We start from the raw sequence: 23,530 nt of genomic DNA, 5'->3' as shown, positions 1-23,530 counted from the left end.
CCCCCGCCGCTGTCCCCAGCCGCTGTCCTCTGTACATGTCAACTGACCACCCCAGTAGTTTTTGGCAACGTTCACTGCCACATCGGAACGATACCACTGTTCTCCCGCACTTGTCCGCACACCAGCTTTGCCAGGGATCTGTTCCTTCGTAGAAATGAAATTATAGCTTTTGAAATTTTTCGGAGAAATATTGAAATTATTAAAATTATGGTAAGTGGCGAGCTAGGTGAAAATAAAATACTCTTTGCGTGTTTAAAAAAAATGAGGAGAAGAAACAGTACTTTTTTATATTTACCCATTTTTTTATGTGAACTCGCAAGAGATAATTTAATAGTTTAATTTCTCACAAATTCCAGTTATTTTCCTTATTGTTCGACCGTGACAATCATCGCTGATAGCGAACATGTCTTTTTAAAAATGTTTTTAGATATTGAATATGAATATTACTACAGAAGGCCATGAAACAAAAAAATATTCAAATAAGAGAATTTTCTTCAGTTCAGAAATTTTTTTTTTTTATTGAAACTGACAGAAATAATCCGTTTTACCCCCGTATTTCTCTACAAGAATGCTGAAAAATTGATGTGATATAATATTTTGTCGATTGCTGGGGCAAAACCGTTGGTTTTTTCCAGTCATTAACAATAAAACTTCATGAAATTCTCAGAGGACAATTTTTTTTCGAATTAAGAACAGCATTCTTAATCACCCAAATTTGTGTTCCCCGTGTAACATTTTTTCATATTTTCAAGGCGCTTACATAGTATTACAGTTACAAAAAAACTTCCCAAAAATTCTCCGTTCCCATAATTTTCGTAATCTGTTTTAAACTCTCTCGTTCTCTCTCTCTCTCTTTCAGGTCAGTCATTAGGACCTTCTTAGTGTGTTATAAACACACGAGAGAAATTTCCGACGTATTCTCTATCCCACTCCCGATAATCTGGCGGAAACCGGAAAGAGCGCACGGTGGAATGAGACAGATGTTGATACTCTTCAGTGGAGAGACACAGAAAACACGATTTTTAGCTTCTCCACCGGCGCGTCCTCGGAGCCACTCTAATTACGGCTAATTTCGTTAATTACCATTGGTAGTAGGTACCCGTTGAGAGGGACCCACTCATTTCTCGTGTAGCCCCGACTAATTCGGGGGTCCAACATTGTGTCTAGACTTTAAACAACATTCGCGCCCGTCCCACGGCTGAATTCAACCACGAGGGCCCCTAAAAAACTATGGTTTTTTGTTTTACTTCCCCTTCCCATGCCCTACCTTCAATTAGCCATGATTTTTGCATTTTTCGGAAATTCGTGAGAAATTCATCACCCCTAAAATTCAATATTACGAACTGATGGAGAATTAAACACTTCTTGAAAATTTTTGCCACTACAAGTCTATTGAAATTTTACGGAATTTCATAATTGAAAATGCAATATTTTATAGAAAAATCAATGGAACATGTGAATATATTCTTGAATCTTCAAATTCTCGTTTCCCCCTCAATCGAATTCAATGTCACTCTCTTGAAAAATACTAGTCAACTGTCCATAAAATGTCAATTCTTTTCTAACAGTGGGTCTTCTACTTTCAATCACTCACGATTTTCGCACATTTCTTAAATTTATGACAAATTCAAAAATAAATTGCCTTCGCCAAGACCCATAAACAAGTATGATTTTTCATTTATCCCCCCTCTCCAATTTTTATTCTCCTCCTTCATTCGACTATAAATTATGCATTGTTCTTCCGAAATTTCATTTTTATTCCCCTCACCGTCCCTTTGAAAAAATTTTTTTTTACTCATTTGAAGGAAGTTTCACGACTAAATAGTCCCTCATTTGCTAAGGAAACCCCTAGGACAATAAACACTGGCTGGTGCCCCCCTGGGCGGGCCGGTTTGTCAAACAGTACCAGCATCGCATCAGTTCAGGTAGTTTCTCTCAGAAACCAAGAGAAAATTTGAAAAAAGAAACGGAAGGAATATTCATCGGTGAGGAAAATTTTTCTCAAAGGCTTATACACCCCCCCCCCCCCCCGCATCCCTCAAAAGGTCCGCACATAAAAATCCTCAGGGGTATCCTCCGGTGTCCAAAGGACAATAGTATCCCTAAAACGCGATTCCCAAAAACGAAGAAAACAGTGTGAGAGAAACGAAAGAACAATAATTTGAGTTTTTGAATGCACGTGGAAGGTAGCACCTGCTATAAAGTACGCCCCAGGAGAGATGAGCCCCTCTCACTCCCTCATCGACAAGATCCATCGGCTTTTCCGTATACCTGATGTCCACAGAACTCTGGAATTTGTCGCCTCGGGCGAGCCCCCGGTGTTCTGTTCATCGAGTTCCCAGTTTGGATGAATATTCCTAAATTCATTATCAAATTTCGTTTATTTTTTTTTTTCAACTCTTAACGGTCACTAACGCTCGTTTGGACACGTTGGTGGGGCTGGATGAGAGTACAATGGCCAGTTTTTGTGGATGATGAAGGGAGACTCGACCGAAAATGAAATCCCGTGGACCCCATTGGGCGCCTTGCTGTCTGGTCCGTCCGGTTTCTCTGAATGCCCCAAAAGAAAATTCCTCCGGCCCAAATGGATCAGTTATTTAATTCCAAATTTATCCCCACTGGTTGTCCAATTATTTCCATAAAATATGACGATAAAACTTGTCCTGAAATCCATAAATTTAGAATACTATTCAACAGTTTTTTTAAAGTAGAGATTGTGTCGAGGTATGTTAAACTAAAGTTTCATTATGTTTCACGATCTTTATTAGGAATTTAAATGAAACGAAACTTTCATTTGGATTTTAATTGTTACTCAATGTTATGACTGGTAAGTGAATTTTTAATCGGCTTTTCCCAATTTGATCCGGTTATAAATAAACGGCTACTTTCATTGGAATTTATCCCAATCTATTTCCCAACTATTTTCATCAAATGCTACGGTAAAACTTGTTTCAAAACTCATAAATTTAGAATACCAACTTCATTCAAGGAATTTTCCTAAATAAAGATTATGTCGAGTTATGTTCTACTGAAGTTTTATTACATCTTTCAAGATTTTTACAAGGAATTTAGATGAGCCAAATCGTATATTTGAATTTTTATTTGTGTCGATCAAGTCTGGATTGGCAGAAATATTTTGGAAATTAAATATCAAAAATTTATTTTAATTGGTTGCTAAATTATTTCCATGAAATATGATGATGAAACATGTCTTAAAATCCATAGATTTAGAATACTAACTTTATTCAACGAGTTTTCAAAAATAAACTGCAATTATCTTTATAATTATACCATGAAGATGTTTTAATCCATCAATTAATTGAAATTTACCTACTTATTTCTACCAAATAAGACTACAAAACTCGTCAGCAAATTCATAACTGTAGAATACTCTTTGGTTCGCTTTCAAATGAAGTCGACTTCACTCAACCAATTTTCCTGAATAAAGATTGCGTTAAGTATGCGCATGTTAAATTGAAGTTTCCCCAAGTTTCGGGAAATTTTTTCTTAGCAGTGGAATGACCGCGAATGAGAACGCCGTACGGTCACTCACACCGCCGACTTGACATAAACTTTCCAACCCTCCGTATTTTGCAATTCAGCCTCACCCCACGAAAAACTAACCATCGCCTCCACCTGCCTCTCCATCTCATTCTTTGCAACATTGATATTTTTTTCATGCATCTAAAACTTGCATTTTTTTTTGCAATTACGCATTCTATGTATCGCGTGTACTATTCAGGGAGGGCATTTGAAATCCCTTAAATATCTAGCAGCTTGCTACGATTCCCTCGGACCTAACGCAACTTGCCCGTTGTACTTCACTGAGTAATAAAAATGAAGGAAAAAAACTGGGGGTTGAATAAAAAGAGGCGTCACCGTGAGTGCACGCAGGTACATGCGTACATGAGCGTGGATTTTTCCTCGAAAGTTGACGAGGCAGGTCGGGATCACAACATTACCAAAGGTCCGTTCTACTCTCCATATTCGTAACATATTGTCCATCTGCATTGCAACAACTGTCGAATGTAACATTGAACATTGACCAGTCAACCGTGAAAATGGGGACATCATAATTATACGTAACATACTTCGTGAGTTAATTTTTTCAAGTGCACCAAAACGGAGATAAAAAAATGTTGAAAAAAATATTATGGAATAAACGTAGAAATTACGTTTCGCCAATTTCGTGAAAGTATTGGGAAAAAAATTCTGGTGTCGTCCATAAAAAATTATAAACGAACTAGGCTGTTGTAAAAAAAATTGGGATTTCTATGAAAGAGTGTTTGTATTCGAAAAACGGTTTTTTAGATCTCACCAAAAATTCAATGAAATTCCAAATTTTTGAATAGCAAGAAGACGGGAATTATCAATTAATTGGACATTCACGAATGTGAAGTTAATGTTACTGTTTTCATTGGTTTTTTAAATCATAATCTTGAATTTTTATGACGGAATTCTTTGAATTTTCAGTGGAACTCAACAGTGTAATGTGAACATTTGAAGAGAATAATTTAAAAACTGGATCCTTCATTGAAAATAACATTTCGCCTCAATAAAATTTTCAAAATAACAAAGCAAGTATTTTTCCTACATTTTTTTTCTCCATGTACGTTTCTTCACGAAAACCAGCAATAATAGGCCACCGATCGCATCAGTCCCGTTGAGGCTCAAACCCGGGCCGAGTGGGGGGGATACTCTACCTGGGCACTCGCACTCCATTCAGGCCCAAAAGCGCGGATGGTTATTTTTACTCATTTCTGCCTTCTGCCCCTCGTTCGTACATGTCTCCCCTTCAGCACCATCGTCAAACCTCAAACGACCCAGTGATGGCTCGACTCCCTCCCTCACCTCGCGCAACCCGAAATTCCACGCGTTAGGCTCAGGCCCCGTTCCCCACTGCAAGATGATGAATTTACTTTTTTTCTCTTCTTTCACGTCCACAAGATCGTTGGGCTACTGAATCGCTGAGTCGCTGTTCAACCCCTTTGTAATATTTTGCACCCACAGACCTTGTGTTGAAAAATGAAAGGGGAATGAAATGACTCACAGGAATTTTTCTTGAATCAACAATATTTTTATTGACTGAAACCAAATTCTTGCTCTTGTGAAAAAACTTAAATGTGAATATTCAGTCCAAATGCGCACTGTTGACTAGTAATTGTCAGGATATTAAATTGACATTAAATTTGATTTAGCAGGGAAAAAAACATGAAATTTCAGTTTTTACTATTAATGTCATTCGTTAATAGCAACTAAATTCTTCGATCAGTGTTGAAATTCAATGAAATTCGAAATTTTTGAGCAGCAGGGAGACGGGAATTTCTTCAATTCCTTGAGTTGTCAATCGTAACATGAATATTCATTATTTTCGATTGATTTTCCAAACCCTGTGAGAATCATCGAAAGTGTCGAGATCACTAGAAATCATTGATAATAGCACGGAAAAATGGTGACAAAATCACTGAATTTCAGAATTTTTTCAGTGCGATACTTCCCCCATTCCATGCAACTACATCGTTGAAAACCACCGGTTGAGAGATGCGTGGCGAACGCATCCACCAAGAATTACGGAGTACTCTGAAGACCCCATAAAACCAAACGGACAGACGAACTTGAAGAACATACCCGTAACATTTTCAAGTTTCCTTTTCTCTTTTTTTCCCACTTCACATCAGCATCTCGGGTTATGTTGAGAGGGCCCGTGGAATAAGTCGCTCCTCTTCCAACTCCCTCGAACACACACGCGAGTGAGAGAAAATATGTACTAGGATCCCATAACGCGTCTCCCAGCGCACAAAAGCAAACGCTGCAAAACTTACCTCCTATGAAACGTTCGGTAAGATCATTTGCATTTCAGAATCTCTCGCGCGTCGATTTACAGCTCGTGCAATTCAACCGTCAGTTTGCTTCACGACTCATATGACTGTATAGTTAACTGAAGAATAAAAAGGAACAACTCGGGAGAGGTTATGTTGCCTCGAAAGCCGTGCGTTTTTCCACCTTTAAAATCAACCCAAGAATTACAATAATTTAACACGCCAGTTTTTACAGTCATTCTTCATTATTGATGGTCCTCCGGCATTTCATTCTATTTCACTTTTCGGCATTTTCGATGCACGGCATTTGTCTCCTATCCAAAAAGGGGAGGAAAACGCTGAAATCCACTGGACAATAGAGTGGGCGAAAATCTTTTCATCTCGTGTTTTTCTCCGTTCCTTTCAATTCTCGTTTTTTTTCCATTCTCTCAGAAACGACAACGACCCGGTCATGAGTCGGCATCAAACCATCAGAAAACGGAAGAAGGCATCCAAAAACCGGGCGAGAGAGTCACTTTACGAGTTTCCCTCCTCCACCAGCTATGGGACACCTGGTCGAAGGCCATCCGCGTATACACCGGAATTCTGAAAGTGCAGTAAAACCCGTGACAGGGAGACCCTTCCATCTCTCTCACTTCTCTAACCCCTGAAAATGTGCGCGTGAGAGAGACAGAGAGGGATTGCTTCTTTTATACCCGTTTCCAGGTCCATTCACGAAAACCTTGGAATTCATCCCCACCCCAGCCTCAGGTTTTGGTACAGAGTGCCTTGACCTAGCCTCTGGGCTTGACCGTCGAGCGGTGAAGAAAAAATTCTCAAAACAATTCGGAGATTTGTAACGTCTCCCCGGAGACAAGAGGTCGCCAATGCATTGCGGGGGAGGTAGAGGGCAGGAACAGTCTCGTTTTTCTCAGAGTCCGACAGAAAAAGTGAATGAAAAAAAAAATGTTGAGGGAAAAGTTGCGCTGGCATGAGTATTCCAGGGGTAGGATTGAGTCGCGATGGTGATGGTCTCGATGAGGAGAGGGCCGAGGGGTGACTGAGGCTTATTAAAAAAAAGGGACTAGACGGAATGCGTGGAGGCGCGCAACCCCTCTCCCAGAGAGATAAAGTTTTAAGGGAAACGCGTGTGCGTCTGACGGCTCTTGAAATGCTCTCGCCACAGTTAACCCCCCGAAACGTCTTATTCAGGGAAATAAAATAATCTGAAAAGAGTGGAAGAAAAAACAGTTGGAAAAGTTGGCTGAAAAATAAATCAATCCTCTCGTTGAGGTATCAATAACCCAATAGAAAAAAAATCCGGAAATCCAAGATCTTCGATCGAGAAACGTCCAACTCGGTGGCGATATGTCCGGTGGGAGTATCTTGGGAGAAGGAAAGATTACCGGCAAGATATCCTGCGAGTTCCGGTACCGATGAGCTTGAGCGAAAAAAACGCCAGCAGCGACCCCTAGTCGTTGGAGATGCTTCTCCCGCGCTCTCTGGCCATCCGAAGGGACCCAGTGGATGTGAAAAAAGGGAAAAAGAGCGGATAGAAGCCGAAAAGTACGAGGAAAACTCGTTGGTGGGGGATTGTGGAGATGTGTGATGCCCTACCACGCTACCACTCTCTCCTCTGTCGTTCGCGGGGTGAGGAGAATTCTCCAGGTCCCGCTGAATCCTCACCGCCGAGTCGGCGTTCTCTCGTATGGGTCTCGCAAGCTCCGCCCATCGACACTCACTATCTCCGCCCAGTCATCCCCACCGTTTCCTCACTTGTGCTCCGGTGTTACGGCGCATCGGGAGCTCAAGTGGGGGTAACTCAGCGAGAAAAGAGGGGTGGAAAGCTAGGCGCGGAGGGGCGGGGAGCCGACAGTTCGGCAGCGCGACCCGACGTGGGCACTTCGCTGTCCGGCCTTTCTTCATTAAAATATATTCCGTACATACCCCCCGACCGTTTGTCGTGTGGCCCCGCGATTTTAAATCCACGAGAGTAATCACGCGCGCGTCACAGGCCACCGGTGTTCTTCAGAACTGTTTTTGTCAGATAATAAATAATAAACAAGAAGAATAAACGTTTAAATAATTATTGTAATTAACTGTTAAATTGAAGCCTTTATTAATTGACAAGAATTATGAGGATTCGCACTGTTTAACGACAAACAACGCCTGTATTTTGATAACAACGATAACAACAGTGCCATCGCGAATCTCCAGTTAACGGAGATCAAAGTTTTTAGGCTTTTCTTTTCAATTTTCTTTAGTTGAGAAATTTCATTGACAAACATTCAACCACTCTTGCATTTTGGGACGTAACTGTGAGGACTACGTCGACTAAAGGAGAAATCAAGGATCTTCTTTTTAAACTTGAAAAGTGCGTGGTGATAAATTATTATTAAATCCATCATTGCAAGTGCATATTAAGATTGTTTTAATTTCAAGGAAAATTAACGTTCGACAAAACCCAAGTGTGTGACTTTGCGAACGTGATTTAATTATTGCTGTGATCACTGCTGTTTTATTTTTCATCACAGATTAAAATTTTCATTTCTTAATGATTAATAATTGGGGTGCTCCAACGTTCTTGTTTGGTTGTTCTCAAGTGATTTAATTATCTAATCAAATCATCCCGTCTATTTAAATTTAAATAATCGACATCACCCCCTGCCTTCATCTTCTGGTTCCTATTTTACATAAATAATTATATTCGAGATCTGAATGATTTTAATCATCCCAGTGAATTTGAGATTCTTGTGAGACGTGCCATTGTGTCACGCATGGAGCGTTCACCTAATTCTTATCAACGTTGAAACTGGTGATGGTAATTAAATTGAATGAGGATTAAATGAAAATACTGTATCCTCGATGCTCGGATAATCTGGTCACGTCAAGGAACTGTGTTGCCTCTTGTGTTCCTTCCACTTCATTTGTAAACGTGCAGAATCATCCGTTGAGTGTAAAGAAACTCGAGGAGGTGTGCTAATCGAGAAAAAAAAAGAGAAATCCAGAATTAGTAGTGATTAAATCAATTGAAAAAGTGCGATCGCTGACTACAAGGAAACTGGAAGCTTACGGGATATGAACCCAGGTATGTGAAGTGTTTGATGCCCCAAAGTCTGTGCGCGATAGTGATAAGTTAGCCCCGATGCCCCTTATAAACAAATTAATTGCCGAAAAGTGACACCGAAGGAACAATTGCCGAAATGCAAAACGCGCGAGATGTAAATGAGCGCGTTCCTCAGCTAAATGACCCCAGCAGCATCACGTACGGCAAATCCCTCTCGAGAAAAACGGATATGTGTGTACCCCGTGCCCTCGCGGAAGTCATGAAACGCGTGCGGCACGTCAGATTTTGATCTCAACGAGATAAGGAAAAACCGGTAGGCCTCTCTTTCACGTTGACTGCGGCTCGTGTGGCACGTGATATCGTATATAACCCCGCATATACGCGATTAACCATCAAGAACCGATAGTTGTTTACAAACATTTCCTCCAGTGATCGAGAATCGTTTAAATCACGCGGCTAAAGAGATGAAAGAATTTGAAAAAAATCCTCTGGTGATTCACTAAAGTCTAGTGCAGCTGAAACTTTTGTCATGTGCAAACTCGTTTGCACTTGAAAAAACTTTGTTCATATGATAAATTGAATTTTCCACTGTCGAATATTTCGCTACTTTCAGCTTCATTGAATAAGTCCTGAAATGTCATGTAGTTGGTGAGTTCAATAGAGGAATCAGTGTTTCTCAATGACTTTTTGTTATACTTCCAAGACAAATGCCCATGTACGAGCACCAGTCATGAAGAGCTTACCTTTTCAATTTTGCCATTTTTGTTTCGATGCAGAATATAGACGCTGACCCCATGTCCCCGTTGGCCAATTAAAATCACATTCACGTTTAAACACAAAACTCCGACGCTCTTCTCAACATTTTTTTTCGCAATCTCCTCCACTCCTTCCAAAAGCTAATTAGAACAACAAACTTAGTTTCGCCTCGTTGTGAAAAAACCTCGAGATGATTTCGTAACCCAGCCACGGTCTAATTGAGAAAATACATTGAATCTACGTAGTGTTGATACGGTTAAACTCGTGTTTTAAAAAATGTATCTAATCACGTGTCCTCTCGTGAAGGTTGTTTAATCAACTTTTTCCACAATTTTTTTTTCACGTGTTTTATTTTCTCCAATTGCAAATGATTGGTATTTTGTGTGACAGCCTGTGGGAAGTTGGATTGTAAGAGACTCTCAGACACGCGCTACTGTGGGGGTAATACATTTTGTTTAGTGTGGATATTCCTGAACACCACACGCGCTCAGAAAGAGGTTCATCCGTCGGATGCTTGCGTTGAAGTCTCCCGTGACACGCAATGTGTATACGCCTCGTATTTTGTTTTCCTCATTTCCTCAGCTATTATTACGTTGTATTTTCTCCTGTCTCATTGAGCGAATCACTCGGCTAGTCACACTATTCGGAAATGAATGTACGCCACACGAGTCTCCTCTCCCTACTCGTGAATACCATTTTTATTCCCTGAGTATTCAAATTGAAGGACGTCGGCGCGTGGCGAGGACTCGAGAAATGTACGTTGTAGCATTAACTTGAGAGGGTTGCCCTGTCGACTCGTAACACCGGCGTGGAGGAATGAGAGAAATCAAAATTATGCATTCCAATGTACGGAGGAAGAGAAAAAAAGGGTTGCGCTTAGCTCTGAGACGTGTGTGGTGCGTGTGCCAACTCTCAAAATGTTCTCTGTGTAGAGCGTGTGGCTTACATGTCTATGAATTATAAGTGGCAAATCCAAGTGCACTCTCTCTCTCTCTCTCCCTCTCTGCCGCTCCCGGTAGCTGCTTTATGTCAACATCCAATGCACTTTATTATCATAACACCGGTTTATTGTTCACGACAAGTGACAGAGGACACGATTCGTGTGACAATAGATATGAAAAAACGTTTTTAATTGCTTTACAAATGCTCAGGTGACACGTGGATGTATGTTTTTTATTTAACAACTGATGTATTTTTTTTTTGTTATCGATGTAAATATTCGAATGGCGTTTTATTGCGAGTGACAGCCGTTAAAGAAGCTAATTCTAGAAGTGTCAAAAGTGTCAATGAGTATTCTCATTCATTAGCTTTTCTCGTCATTCAAATGTGTTTTTTTTGTGATGAATTATGACCTGAAAACTGCTTCAAATTAATTATCGTAGGCTGACAATTGTCCAAATAAATTCTCAAATATTTTGCCACTGCTCCATTTCCAATTCTTTTCATTCCTGTTTATCTTGCAATAGAGTTTTATGACGGTTTTGCGATTCCTGACGACTGCAGGATGGCAAACTAAATTTTTTAACATTCATGTGAAAATACAACAGCGCAGCTGTGTTCCATAATTTCTTGTTATTCGCTACTTTTGACTCTAAAATAATCAAATGGTAAATATTTGATCACGGTTTTATTATTACTAATGACAGCTGTTGCATAAAAATTATTCTAGACATGTCTCAAGTGTTAATGACTCTTCATTCATTATCTTTTTATCCTCTTTCTTCGGAGAAATTGACTAAACGAATGAATCCATATTTTCTCGTCATTCAAATGTGCTTTGTGATAAATAATTACAAGAAAAGAGCTTCAAATTAATTATCGTAGTTTGAAAATTGTCTGAATAAATTTTCAAATATTTTGTCACAGCTCTGTTTCCAGTTCGTTTCATTTCTGTTGATCTCGCAATAGAGTTTTATGACGGTTTTTGCGATTCATGACGACTGCCGAACGATAAATAAAAATGTTTCATGTTCATTCGAAAATCAAACAGCTCAGCTGGTTTCAATAATTTCTCTTCATTCCCAACTTTTGACTGAAAAATAATCAAATGGTGTTTTGAATAATCGATTGAGAACTCCCGAAAGCTGTCAACCGTTTTCCCCTCATTATTTCAATAACCTTCTCCACATTATAACACTATCGTTCCTTCGGGTGTGAAGTATTGAGTACCAGGCGTGTGAGTTGAGTCTGTATGGCTGGCTTTATGTTGACACAATGCCGTATATTATCCTAATCTATTATCGTGACTCACACGAGCGCGCGCTTCCCTGTAACCAGCCGTCACCGAAACTAAAGCCCCAAAAGAAGGAAAAAAAACTCGGAAAACCGTTGCGAAGTTATTTTCACATTTTGCCTACTAGTCTTTAATCGCACGTCATAAACCCCATGAAGATAAAGCTGAAGAGAACGTCGCACGTCTATCACTGTCCTGAATTTGACGATAGCCCAGTATTTGACACCGCTGCAACAATTTTTACCACCGTAAAACATCAATTAAACTCATTTCGATACTCATTTTATTTGATAATTAGGCCTCATTCTCCCCCAGATCTCTCCGACGTTGAGCCTATATCGCCTTATCCAAGAGTGATCATTAGTGGAGTTAATTATATCTCATACCGAACGATTATTCTGACATTCCTTTCGTTTCTATATCGTTCAAAGATATAAACCCCCCTATCTAGAAAGGCGCAAACGTATAAGGTGGGGAAGAGCGCGCGCGTGAATCGCTATAAAACAGAGTATCTCTCTTCCCCTCTGTATCACACATGCAATTCAATTCCATCTCCTCTCTCCCTCCCTCTTTTGCCAATGGTTTAAAAAAAAGCCACCATATATTCCCCGCCCTCTTCCCACGAGGTAACTCCCGATCGTAAAGATCGACTTTGTCGTTGGAAACTGGTTTACTTCCACCGTACCACACACTCTTTCAACTTGTAAAGTCAATGACACACGATATACAACAGATGTGTGCGTATCTCTTCTCTCCCTCAGTGACTCTCCTCTTTTGTGGACATTTTAACTTGACCATTTGTGTATAGACCTCATATGTTTGAATTTCGTGGAAGGCATATAATCGAATAATAAACCTCAATTTCTCCGTTGAGGTTGAAAACGTGCCTCGTTTACCGTACGTAAACCATTGGATAGTCACCAGAGTTAATCCTCAATGTTTAAAAAATATCAAGAGAGAAGTGATCGCAGACATTTTGTTGCTTGTAGTCTTAATTTGCATCTGTAAACGGGCTTAAATCGTGGATGAACGGGGGCTCTCAGTGTGTGACCCCGGTCCCAGTGTGTCGATACACACTGCATGTATATATATATACGTATCGTATATTCCGGCTTCGACCAGTTACACTTCCTCCCCGGCATTGGGCCACCCTGCCGATTGCATTGTCGCGTTATTAGTTCCTATTGTTGTTTAGCCGATATTCTGATGGGATACACTGTAGATGTGTTCATGCCGTGTTGCGTTACACGCCGCTGGTTATTATCGATCAAAATAACAGAAATTTTGGGGTGTTCGGGGGACCATACAACTTGACAACTATTGGGACAGATAGAGTATAACTGCTGATCAATCGTGACAGGTTTTGATTCGTCCGAATGTAATGATTGAGGCCCGGATGGTATCTGTCTTGTCATACAATTGTTGCAAATTTTGATCACATCATAATATTTCACTGAAACTTGAAGAAATTTTGTCATTGAAAATTGATGTAAATAGGAGGAAACACTGCTCAAAAATTTTGAGATTCATTGAAATCTGAAATTTCAATGGAATTCAATTTCACTCTACTAAAAATTACTAGCCGCTAACAGTCCATGAAATTTCAACTTCTTTGAAAATAATGTACTCCAAAAAAGAATTTAATTAACGAAAACAATAAAAAGGAGAATCAAAGAAGAAAATAATTGCTTGAATTCAAGTTTGACATGAATTGACTATTAATAGCCGGTCTGCGAGTCATGCCGGCATTAATCGGCATGTCGTTACCCGTCCGAGCGTGCGCGTGTACCGCATAGAAACAATATTTCACGTACCTTGCCAATAGCTCAGCGACAATAGTGCGCTCGGGTTTTCTACGCTCCACCAGGGTCGTCGTGTTCTTATTCGAACCGGTAATTCACGATAAATCTGTGACGTCCACTTTCTGACAGACGAGTAGAGACACACGGATATACAAATTCTAATCTATGTGGATCGAGAATCGAGTGATCCGTAGCGAGTATCCCAGGTCAAACAAATGCCGGAGGGTAATTGAATAATAAATGGAAAAGTTGAAATGAAAAATTGAGAAAAAATTATTTGATTCGTTTTGCCGAGATAAATAGAACAGTTGACAGGCAATCTGAGGTATCTTTTATCTTGGATGCAAGGATTCTGGAGAATTGTTGGACAGATCTATGGTGCATTTCAACTTGCGACAGAAATTCCCACTCTTGACGCCCCGACTTGACGCATGTCTCCTCTATCGTCGAGAGAAAAAAACATGGAATTCTCGTTAAATCAGGGGCGAACAGAATGCAAACATATTCCTTCATAAATAACAATTGATAGATTTTCTCAGCTGCCAATCGAATTTGCTGTTACTAGACGACGCTGGTAAACAGATAATGGCTAAGTGTATGGTGGAAGTTACAATAATAGTCAACAGTAGCTCACGACAATCTAAGACTTAGTGGGGTTCTAAACCGTTGTATAACAACGTGAAATGCGCGTTCCACGATCTCGCAGGCTCACGAGACAGGCGTACGCCTAATGAATGCCCCCTTGTGCACGAAGAGAAGACAGATACCGTTTCGAGCAAATTAATCCGACTGACTAACGAATCAAGTTGATTTGAATATTTTCAGTCCCCATTATTTTTTTCATCGTCATTCTCTCAGTTTATTTTCATTTGTTCTCCTCACCTGCACCTGTATATATATATATATTTTTTTTTTTTCTCTGATGATTTTTTGTCTCATCTCTTCGGTCTGTCCATTCTCTAGGCCTCCTAACGATTTTAATCCTCAGATTATAGCTCCCCCCATCTGCCCCCGGGGCCGCACTCTTGTCCTCACCAAGAGTCACTCCAATACAGCATCAGCAACGGGCATGCGCGCGCATACATGTGACGGCTATTGCCGAGAGACCCAACAGTGGTCCCAGCGGACAATGGGTCCTGATTGCGGATTAGGGATTAAAAGAGACAAAAGACCAAGGTGAGCTACAGTTTCGTAAATAAATAAGAACGCCACCAGGCCTCTGTCATTCCTCGACACTACAAAGTATCTAGAATTTTTTATTTTCCTTCACTACCAGTTTTTTTGGTTCTCCATCCAGTTTGTTAATTTTATTTTACTTCACTCGATTTGTTGGGTTTCTCGCGGGTGGCAAGAGATATTTTAATTGATAACGGGTTTTGTCCGTCGATGAATTATGCCTCTCTTGCACTGGTGGGATTGTGGCGGGGGGAGGGAATGGGGTGGACCTCGTGAATATGAGGGGGGGCCGGAATCGTCGCCGGTGGTGGCAACTGAGGACGTTTGTTGTGCGTGTTGGTTTGTAGAACGTGAGATGAGATTTATAGATAAGATGTGTCCAGCTTGGTAGATAGCCATTGGCCTCCGATTGACGTGCAAACCGCCGCCGAAAACCCCCCTGAGCCACCCTCACACCTCTAACAGCGTCATTTTTATTTATTTTTCAGTGATATTATGCACATTATTATAATTACAAGAGTGACGTTAAAATGAAAAGTGAAAATTTAAAAATATACTTACCTAAACTTTTCTGACTTTTATCAATTTTTTTTTAAGTTTCATAGCTTCATATCAGTGCTGGAAGATACTTTCAAGGGAAATTCAATATTTTTGTTATGTTCACTAGGCTTTTCGTCTCATTCTCCATCCCCGATAGAGCACTTTGTCTTCACCTCCGAAAGACACATGCATATCTCGTCCTCTCCTCTCATTTTTGTTCTCCAGCTCGAGGCACTTTGGGCCTCACTCTTCTATACACATTTCGGTGACTTAATCTCTTGGACACGTACGGACGTCCCGGTGCGAATTCGGTGTGGGCGATGCGTACGAATATATACGCCACACCTCGCGCATATTTGGACAGTGATGCCGAGACATAATACTCACACCGATGAACGGATGTTGGTAGAGTAGGTTTGAGAAGAAAAAAAAATGTCAAGAAGACCTCGAGGAGTTTGAATACACGTGTCATTGAATTCAGTACATATTTCATTATTCTTTGATCCCGGAGTAATGATCGAACGATCGTTTCGCAAGCGTCGCGTGTCGGTTAACTTTCAATTTGTGCACTTTATGAAGTGCAAAAATACCCTCAATCATCCCCCTCATCCTCGGTGCACGCAATCACAACGGGGGCATAAAATTGGTTAGAAAACTTTTCAAATATATGTAGTTGTATTTGGATAAGAAAACCATTAAATGTGACGTTGGATTAATCAGTATATATTTTTCATTCATTCTGCACAGACAGAAATTCTTTGAAAATATTCTAGTGGTGTTTCAGTGCCAGCATTGAAAATTGAAAATTCTCCCCCCCTGTGGTTAATTGGTACATAAGATGTTTCATTTCCAAACTTTTTACATCAATATTAATAAATTCAAGGAGAACATAAATGTTCAACTCCACTCATTCCCCTTTTTCCCCCCTGTACATAAGTTTAATCAAGCCATCAAGTTTGCAACGAATTGTCAATATAAACTCCATTAATTTGTTTTTGCAAATGCTCGAATGCAACTCCCGTAAACTCGCGTAAAATCTCAGCGAATTGCAGATGCTCCCACGCAGCTGTGGGTGGTAAAAATAACAATAATCCTCCACTCGAGGGAGTTGTATATTTGAGTCGAACGTTATGTATCAACCAATAAGTGACGTGCGACGAGTTATCGATAGCCTTGAGGTGTCCGTCGGTGATTTAAAAGACGAGCTTGCGACGTGTCGCCGGTATGCCGATTGCAGGTTCGGCCTGTTGCCGAACTAGTTTTTGCCCCCTCGAGCTAAAACGTGCTCCTGCACTTCTGGCCAATCCCAGTGTCTCCTCGATTCCCCTCGTGCAACTGTGGTGTCCTCAACGATCGCCACCATGCTGTGTCCCTCTCTCCTTCCTCTTTCACTTGGAGAATCGAGTGAAAGATTTGAGCGTGCTTTTACACAGCAACAATGTCTGATACAATTGTTGTAAATTTCTATCAAGTGACAGTTGCACGAAATTTCAAACAATTTCGTTGTTGAAAATTCAAAATTTTATGGGAAAATTAATTTTAATGCAAATGGTAAATTTCAGTTCAATTATTCTGCATTAAATGCATTCTTAATTTTTCAATCGATTGGAAGTTTAGTGTATATTTATGTTTTAATTGAAAATTCAAAGAGTTGAGGTAAAATTTAGTAATTCACTGAGATTTCAGTGAAATCTTTAATTTCATAATCCCCCCCCTTCGAATCAAATGTTGCTCTTCTGAAAATGATTACTGAATTGTCCATGAAATTCCACTTTTTTCCAACAGTATACATTCTCATGTCCTCTGCTCTCCTTCTGAGGCGTTTACGTAGTTATACTTGTTGGATTTTTATCCCCATTTTGTTGTGAATATGCAAAGGCTCCTTCCTCGAGGAACAGCGATCCTCGCGTGTGCCTGTACTCGCGCCGCTTATTAGGATCGTGCCCGCTAAAGTACAAACGCGCCTCGACGCTGGATTCCGCCGTAGGAGTGTATACTTAACAACGTCACTTTGTAACCGTTCACACCAAGAGAGTTCCTCGAAGGCTATATACGTGTTCATTTCGAGGAATTTTTACGTTTCGAGAAATGTATTATGTGAGATTCAATAAATTCAGGGGTTTAGAGGGTTCCGCAGGTTGAACACTGTTTCAAAATCCTCTCCAAATAATTTCCCTGAAATTTAATTGAAAATCGACAATGAATAGATTTCTAACAACTTGTCTTCTCCAAACTCAGTTCCATACAAAAAACCATATGCTTGATTTAAACGAAATTTCCTCAATGGAATGAAAAAAATACTCCAACGATGGATATTTAGGGGTGGCTTCAAAAGCCGGTTTGCTATCAGGTGAATCAGCGGGTCAAGGGATCCCCTCCAAATATTTGACCCGCCCACGAGATTTGCCCCAGCCCGTTGACCGTAAATAGACGACTATCAATGCGGATTTACAAAAATCTCGACATCAATTCACTGTAATAGAATTTGGCAGGCCATAAAAAAACCCCGAGTCATTCTCCTCTCTCCCTCATTGGGCCGCATCCCCCCCATGATTCCTCAGCATTATCGAAATGTAATTCCACCGATGGTCACAAAATCAAAATGAATCGCTATTTATCCGGTGGCATTTCCCTTTCCAACCTCCGGTGAAAATGATACGACTGTGAGCCTCGGCCGTTAGCTGTAAATTACTTTGTACGGGCGTTAGTTCTCCTCCCGTTGAGGAGGAGCCAGTGGATACGTATACGGTTTCCGTGGGAGTCGATTTATACTCTGCGCGCGCTTCTCTGTGTACACATGCTGTCCTGAATTCAATGAAGTAATAAAATTTTCGTCATGTCTCACGAAAATACTGAAGAAAGGAAAGGCCCGAGGTATTCAATTCAATCATTTCCACTCATTAATTCCAGATTATCGCATTCCCCTTGCGTATTAAAACTCCATCGAAATGATAATGACTCATTAATTAATCCTAATGTATGTTAATTTCCTCACATCCATTAGGCCTAATGGAATTTCGTAATTAATCTCCAACGTTTAATTAATCAAACGAAATTACCCGCTAAACTCACTCTCACTTCCGCATTGGCTCGATCAAGACACCCGACTGTTATTAATCCAACAATTTATTTTGATTACAACGATTATGAGCGCATTGTTCCTTCCACGAAGAATGAATTTCCACTCTACTAGATTTTTTTTTCGACACTTGATTGTCTAATGCATGATGAATACAGCTACAATTAAGTGTAATCTCGGACGACGCCTTCCTTCATTAATTTTAACGTTCACTGTCAGCCCACCATCGCCAGATGTTCGACAAGCCTCTATGAAACACGTTCCCAAAACCTTCAAGGCCTCACTCATCCTCCCGGAGGTAGAAATATTTCCAAGATTCGATTGTGGATGTACAGTGTTATAAAACCTACGACAGGTAATGGACCTGCTTTTGGGTTGTATATTGGGGTTCGGGGATTAGTCCCTCCATCCTGTTAATTGCTCTCCACGTTGGTCCAATTAATTGGAAGAGTGCTTGTCAACCCATGAGGCCCCTAAAATCCCCGAAAACCGAGTTCAAACTGTTCGAGTTTTATACCTGAACGGGAAAAACTCAAATTTCCAAAGAATATTCGATTTTTTTTTTTTTTGGTAATCAGGAAATTCACTCGGGCGCAATTAATCGAGGACCCGGCGGTACCCTCCAGCTGTCCCTTCCATTGTTCCATAGACAGGTAAAATTTTGGGCCACAATATTGGGAAAAACCGAGGAATTATTTAGTTGATGCTGGTATTATAAAATTCTGTGAGGACAATGGGGATAAATATATTTTTTTGTTCGGTGGGAAAATGCCCGGCTATAAATTTCTCCACAAACAATGAGAGGTAAATATCGAGTGTATGAAAAATTATTTCTCGGTATTTACGGGATTTCATTGGAAATTATAAAAGTAAACATAATAAAAACCGTGAAAACATTGTGAACGCCCGTTTGGAAGGAATTATTTTCCATAAATGTGAAAGTATTTTTTTATGAACTGAATGAGATGGATGGATTGAAACCGAAATGTGGAAAATAATGAATAATTAGACGGTGTCCATAAAAAGATGATTTCAAAAACTAAATTTTCAATGTCATTGAATATGGCGTAAATTCCTGCTATGCTTTTTCAAATTTCAAATTAATTATTCCATGAAAATCATTAGAAACCGGGAAAACATTGTGAATATACGTTTTGAATGAAAAATTTTCTCCGAATATGAAAGTCTTTTTTTTTACCAAACCAATAAAATCGTCGGCTTAAAAACGAAATGTTGAGAAAAATGAATAATAAGCAAGCGTCCACCAATGGATGATTTTAACAATGACAGCCATATCCACATCAATATTGAGATTAACGTAAAGGACCAAAGTTCCGAGCAGAATTCAGAAAACCAATATCTCCCCAAAACCCAAGGGAAACTGAGAGGGGATCCGTGTGAATTCACTAGTACAAAGTAGAAATTGCAACAATGCAGCATCTATTCGTAAGCTTCCTGGAAGATCTCAGTACTTAGAAATATCCCTCTTATTTTAAGAGCGAGAGAGAGAGTGGGGAACTGGTGGTCTGTCGAAGATGTCCAGTTTTGCTCTGTTCCAAGACAAGAGAGGGGTGAAGTGACAATAGGGAAAAATTTACGGTGCTAGTTTCTGAAACCATGAAAGGAAGAACTGATGGAAAAATACGAAGGGTCCTGTACACTCGAAAATGCACAACAATGTGACCAGCTACGGGTTTTATGAGCTTTCGCTTGCTTTGAAGACTACGATTGTACGCACCTGGCCGCGAAAGCGTTACCTGTGTACTTACGGTTAGGCCCACCTGAAATCTCCTGCAGTACTGGACACCTGCTTATTTTGAGTTTGTTATTAAATTTTAGTTCTTGGACGAATCACTTTTTCGTTCATGCCCATTTCTCATTTTCCAAACTAATGATTGACACCAAATATTCATCAACTGAAATGGAAAATTCTAATGAATCATTTATGTAATTGAAATTTTATTTGGAATGACGAGGTATTTTTGAATTCACATTCATTAAGGTGTTGAAAGTTTTAAAGTCAAAATGGTTTGACCTCAAAAGCTATTTCATGTATAAATCACTGCTTCATTCATTGAAGTGTAAACAATTAACAAATCATTAGTGTGTTTGGATTTTTACTCATTAGAGGAAAGTCTACATTTGGATTTCCAATCATTAACAACATTCATTTGTTTTTTAATCCAAAATACATTTTGTATCAATTCAATGGCTAAACGAAATTTTGAAGTTTATCAAGACAACATTGAAAAAAGTTCACTTACCTCGAGTTTGTCCTTGAATTTTATTTAATGGACAAATTCACTCTCTCATTAATTCCAACGTTCATCACCACATAAACTAACGATTAGAATCAAACATTCATTCATTGAAGTGGAAACAATTAAGAATTTTTTTATAATTGATTTTTTATCAGTCACAAGAAAGCATTAACATGGAGCAATCCATTAGGACGAGAAACTAGGTCAGGATTTACATTCATTAAGTCATCAAAAGTTGCTCAATTCAAAATAAATTTCGAATCAATTCACTGGCTCAAAGAAATGTTGAATTCAATCGAGCGACGATTTGGAGAATGTCTAAAATATTTATACATATCCACCCACGTGTTAGATCCTCCAAAGATACTGGGAAGATTTGAAATCCCCCCCGCCCCCCTCACGGTGTGTGGGCGCAAAGTGTCTTGGTATTATTATATTGCACTCTAACGATCTTCATACACATGCATCCTCCAACGATAAACATGTCTACCGGTTTGAGAATCAAGAATTACCGGAGTTTCATCATTTACTCGCGGTATCACCGTTAAATAAAACTCTTCCCCTCATTTTATTTTCACATGCCAGTGTCATCGTTGTAATCCCAGATAATTAATTACCCGAATGTATCAAATTGATAGTAAATCTCAGTTGCGAGGGTGGTGTAAAGATAGATTAAAAACAGGGAGAAATTGGTTGAAATATTGTTTTAGCCGGTGTAGGTGTGAAAAACACGCTGGGTAGATGCTCAGTGCGATAGTAGATTTGAGAAAGGGACCCTTTTGAGATTACCTCGTCCCCGGAAATTCCACTCATTCCAGACGTCCGCACTGCCGTCAACTAATTTCAACTTCCTGGGAACCTAATTTCTCGTATCAACAAGGATTGATCAAAATACAAGAGAATAACATTCATTATTATCATGTAAAAAAAAAATTCTGGCGTTTACATATTCATTAGCTGATAGCCGTGTCCACTGCTATATTGACTTATTCAAATTTATTTTCCCTGGAATAATTTTGGAGATTATGGTATGATAACTCACGGTTAGTTGTTTTTCATTTTTGATGATCTCTGAAAGAATGATGATTAACTCTTTCCCTCAATGAAAACATAACAGGAAATTTTGAAATTCCTGATCTTTTGATATTACTTTAATTTATTCTTTGCACTTCACTTATTGCCTCCCTTTAATTGTTTATAATTCGTCTACATATTTACCACCTCCCCGAATCACTAAAAACAATAGAAATTTAAGTTTAAATATAAAAATCAAGATTTACTCAATCAAACTCGCAACTTGCCAAAAAGCCAAATAACAAAATTCCCAATTCTTTGATGTCACATCAAGCTCGATAATTCCTCTATTCTTCGCCACCAGAATCAAATGATAAAATACCATCAAGGGCACGTGTGGCGCAATTAATCATTTAAAGTGTGAGTCATTGGATCGTTTACCGTCGGCTAAGAATCCAAACGCATTTCATATTGCTAGGAGTCGTGAGGAGATAGCCGTCAGTCTCCCATCGATACACATTTCATATCCAATCATCCTATCCTGTATTCTCCCCAATGGTCTGGCTCTCCTACTCCATCATCCTTACTCTTCCACTTGGCTCCCACCATCACCTAATAATAATACCTCGGTACTGAAATTATCCCCCTCTCTAGCATCCACCCCACTCTCCCGCCGACAAAAAGCCCAGGAAAATAGTCCTATACGAGAGCCAGAGGATCCGCACGTACGTTCACCGTCGCCTTTACTATACGAGCGTGTCGGATAATGGTAATATGAATAATTGAACATACTGGAGTCTCGCGTATACACATCTATGAGTTTCCGTTGTTTTTCCTTGCTTCTCCCCTTTTATTGTATTGCACGAAATTGGTTAAACCAACCAGCAGACATTCAAACATATACTTCATTTCTTATGTCCACGAATTTGTACGTTGGTGGAATTATTATGAGTGTATTATTCCGGGAAAGTCCATTTTTTTATCTTCACATGAAACATTGAATTTCTTTCAATTTTCTTGAATTCCAATAGTAATTCCTGAAATATTCAGCACTGTCGGGAGTTTTTGAAATTTGAACAAATCTCTCACTTCAAATTTTCAAACTCATTGTTGAAAATTTCAGGAGTAATTTTTAAATAGTCGGATGGTGCCGATATTTCCCATGTGAAATCCATCAAATCCCCACGTTTCCCCAAATCAATCCCCGGTATCATCTTACCAAGCGTCATGATTCCAGCCATCGGCCAATGTTGATGGAATCATCGTTCTCGAAAAGACGGCTTGTTCTACCCGGGTGGTCTCACAATTCCATTTCGCCACACTCTCTCCCCCAAAATTCATAACCATCGGAAATGAATCAACCGATAGCAAAAGAGAACAAAAATCTGAGGAAGACAATTCTCAAAATCACGAATTGATTAATGACGAGTTAGTTATTCGAGGCGCCTGATTGATGCTGAGGCGTGGCTCTTCGCTTGGAGAAGTTTTTCATACCGCTCCCGACAGAGGTCACGTCTCAACGATTTTGCGATGGTTGCTCCTCGGTATCAAGCTCTACACACGCTTGCATCGTATAGTTCATCAGTGGTCTGTATCAAATCCATGTCGACCAATACACTTGTAAAAAAAATCATGGGTCTGTACACACATGAGCTTTTATCCGAGAGACCACACGAAGGACGAATAGCAATTAGTAATAATTCTGTCAGACAATGTGCCCGCATATGATCCGTAAGAGGGGAGTTTGAAGAAGACGATACAATGAGAGATTCATGTCGGACATTTAATGGATATGGCGGATGGC

The 23,530-nt window shown here is 39.7% G+C and overlaps 1 protein-coding gene across 1 annotated transcript in view; it reads left to right on the top strand.

Moving 5' to 3' along the window:
- Positions 1-23,530, top strand: part of LOC107045379 (zinc finger homeobox protein 4) — a 116,726-nt gene that overhangs the window by 69,153 nt on the left and 24,043 nt on the right. The window lies entirely within an intron of this gene.

Source organism: Diachasma alloeum, unplaced genomic scaffold, assembly GCF_001412515.2.
Source record: "Diachasma alloeum isolate Michigan unplaced genomic scaffold, Dall2.0 Dall_scaffold_00176, whole genome shotgun sequence".
In the NCBI taxonomy this organism is placed as follows: domain Eukaryota; kingdom Metazoa; phylum Arthropoda; class Insecta; order Hymenoptera; family Braconidae; genus Diachasma; species Diachasma alloeum.
Note: the sequence above shows the minus strand (reverse complement) of the source record. Positions and strands in the feature narration are given on the sequence as shown.